This window comes from Plectropomus leopardus, chromosome 24 (genome assembly GCF_008729295.1).
Source record: "Plectropomus leopardus isolate mb chromosome 24, YSFRI_Pleo_2.0, whole genome shotgun sequence".
Taxonomy (NCBI): domain Eukaryota; kingdom Metazoa; phylum Chordata; class Actinopteri; order Perciformes; family Serranidae; genus Plectropomus; species Plectropomus leopardus.
In genome coordinates, this window is record NC_056486.1 from 1224918 (window position 1) to 1228508 (window position 3591).

Sequence of the window (3591 nt, forward strand, 5' to 3'; positions counted from 1 at the left end):
GAGGTTTTTGGTCTTTTTTTAACTTTATTTCCACTTTGTATGCTATAACGCGCTTCTACAAGCTATTCTAAGTGGTTGTCAGCCATTTTTAGGAGGGCTCAAATTTTGACTTTTTTCGCCATACTATAGTATTGCCTTTGTCGCCATTTTTTGGACATGCTAACTTATGACGTTTTCTGGCCTTTTTTGAGTTTTATTTCCACTTTGTATGCTATAACGCGCTTCTACAAGCTATTCTAAGTGGTTTTCAGCCATTTTTAGTAGGGCTCAAATTTTGACTTTTTTCGCCATACTATAGTATTGCCTTTGTCGCCATTTTTTGGACATGCTAACTTATGACGTTTTCTGGCCTTTTTTGAGTTTTATTTCCACTTTGTATGCTATAATGCGCTTCTACAAGCTATTCTAAGTGGTTTTCAGCCATTTTTAGGAGGGGTCAAATTTTGACTTTTTTCGCCATACTATAGTATTGCCTTTGTCGCCATTTTTTGGACATGATAACTTATGACGTTTTCTGGCCTTTTTTGAGTTTTATTTCCACTTTGTATGCTATAATGCGCTTCTACAACCTATTCTAAGTGGTTTTCAGCCATTTTTAGTGGGGCTCAAATTTTGACTTTTTTCGCCATACTATAGTATTGCCTTTGTCGCCATTTTTTGGACATGAAACTTATGACGTTTTCTGGCCTTTTTTGAGTTTTATTTCCAGTTTGTATGCTATAACACATTTCTACAAGCTATTCTAAGTGGTTTTCAGCCATTTTTAGTGGGGCTCAAATTTTGACTTTTTTCGCCATACTATAGTATTGCCTTTGTCGCCATTTTTTGGACATGAAACTTATGACGTTTTCTGGCCTTTTTTGAGTTTTATTTCCAGTTTGTATGCTATAACACATTTCTACAAGCTAATCTAAGTGGTTTTCAGCCATTTTTAGTAGGGGTCAAATTTTGACTTTTTTCGACATACTATAGTATTGCCTTTGTCGCCATTTTTTGGACATGCCAAAATATGAGGTTTTCTGGCCTTTTTTGAGTTTTATTTCCACTTTGTATGCTATAACGCGCTTCTACAAGCTATTCTAAGTGGTTTTCAGCCATTTTTAGGAGGGGTCAAATTTGGACTTTTTTCGCCATACTATAGTATTGCCTTTGTCGCCATTTTTTGGACATGCTAAATTATGAGGTTTTCTGGCCTTTTTTGACCTTTATTTCCACTTTGTATGCCATAACGCGTTTCTACAAGCTATTCTAAGTGGTTTTAAGCCATTTTTAGGAGGGGTCAAATTTTGACTTTTTTGCCATACTATACTATTGCTTTTTTCGCCATTTTTGGGACATGCTAAATTATGAGGGTTTTTGGCCTTTTTTGGACTTCATTTTCACTTTGTTTTCCAAGCTAATCTATATCATTTTTAGCCATTTTTAGGAGCGGGTCAAATTTTGACTTTTTTCGCCATACTATAGTATTGCCTTTTTCTCGCTATTTTTTGGACATGCTAAATTATGAGGTTTTTGGCCTTTTTTGGACTTTATTTTCACTTTGTATATTATTACGCGTCTCTACAAGCTATTCTATATAATTTTTAGCCATTTTTAGGAGGGGTCAAATTTTGACTTTTTTCGCCATACTATAGTATTGCTTTTGACGCCATTTTTTGGACATGCTAACTTATGACGTTTTTGGTCTTTTTTGACCTTTATTTCCACTTTATTTCCATGCTTCTACAAGCCATTCTAAGTGGTTTTCAGCCATTTTTGGCTATTTTTTACCATGTTAAATAGTTAGGTTTGGGTTTTTTTTGCCTTTTTTCCCACTTCGTATACTATGACGCATCTATAGAAGCTATTCTATGTTGTTTTCAGTCACTTTTAGGAGCATTTAAAATTTGTCATTTTTCAACATACTATACTATAACTTTTTTGACACTTCACTATTTTTCATTTCTTAATGCAATTTGTTTGCCATACATGTTGTTCTTTTTATTTTTCTCCCCCAAAAATCAAAACGCGCAAGAAAAACATTTTTTTTTATTTACAAGAGGAAAACTAGGCTAATTTTTTAAATTGTTTATTTTTGTAATGCTCATTTTAACCAAAGGAGGCTAAATTGCATCATGAGGGGACTTTTCATTGCAAAATCAAACATCAACGGTAGTAGTTACCAGCAGTCTCCAGCATAATGTGAGCATTCAACTGTTGGGCTGCCTTCCTCATAGAAAGGCTTCGTGGTAACCTCTGCTTTAGGTCAGTGTGTACATCTGCTGTGGATAATATTTGTAATTACAGTATGTTTGTGTATTGTCAGTGGGACATTTGGAAACTTTGGCAATATAAATAACTATGGTTATCATATATTTATTGAATACTGCAATTACAATGCTCTCAGTCCTTTAACATCCCCCTCAGTCAGTTCAGACCTCTAGGATTAAATTGTTGAACACACAAGTCAAATGTGGACATCTCTGTGAAATATGAAACAATCAAAAATGAGCTGACGGGCCAGAGTGGGGATTCAGAGTGACTGATTAAATCAGCATTGCATATAATGAGGAACACAGCCCAACAGTTGAATGCTCGCCCTTACTGTTGATGTTAGATTTTGCAATGAACAGTTCCCTGGTGGTGCGCTTCAGCCTCTTGTGGTCAAAATGAGTATTACAAAAAGAAACAGTTACAAAAAACTTACACATGAAAAAAGAAAACCACATTTTCTCACTTAGTAATTTTTAAAAAATCATCAAAAAATACAAGGGAAATGTCTCAAGTCATTGAAACATTTATTAAAATGTCATATACAAATATTTAAAAATTCACATGCAAATTTCAAGTCAGTCACATGACTCTTAAAATACGTAATTTCACCCCTGATTTTTGGTTTTTAACATTTTTCCTCTGGAAAACATTTCCAGTTGGGTCCTCGACTTTAACCCCTCCATCATTTGTGGCAACAAACTCAACCGAACGACGCAGTCGACAGGTAATAGGGACTGAGCTGCATGCATCAGAACTAATTACTTTAAATAGCCCCAGTCTCAGGCTTATTTTTCCAGTCCACGTCTCTCCAATTTGACAGCTGGCAAAGGTAGCTGCAGCGGTGAGCTGCTGCGTGAGACTTTTCATCCCGTTAATTAATTGTAGGGGAACTAAACCGTGAAAAGCTACAGACAGGGGACCTTTAGTGGCCGCTCTCTTGGCGGGTCTGGCATGACAGCCACTGAGGGGAAGCACACGTTAATAAGCCAGGTGCAAAAGGGAAACTAAAAAAAACAATGTACTGCATTAGTTTTGGGTGGTTTAACTTCATTTGAGCCCGAGCTGAACATGAAGCTATCAAACGAATCTATCAAATACTTTTAATAAAGTGGATAAAAGCAGCTTGTTTTTGACTCAGTTGTTTGAAGAACAAGCTCAATGAAAAAGAGAAAAAATCCCAGTGAAAGCCACAGAAAAGGCAAAATATTAGCCTAAAAGAAAAAAAGGAAAGGAGGGGGTGCTCTGTGCTCAAATGATCTGGAATCAGATAGTACAACCTTGTTAGCATCGCAAGCTTATTTCCATATTAACGACCCCTTCAGAACCTTCAAAGTAATG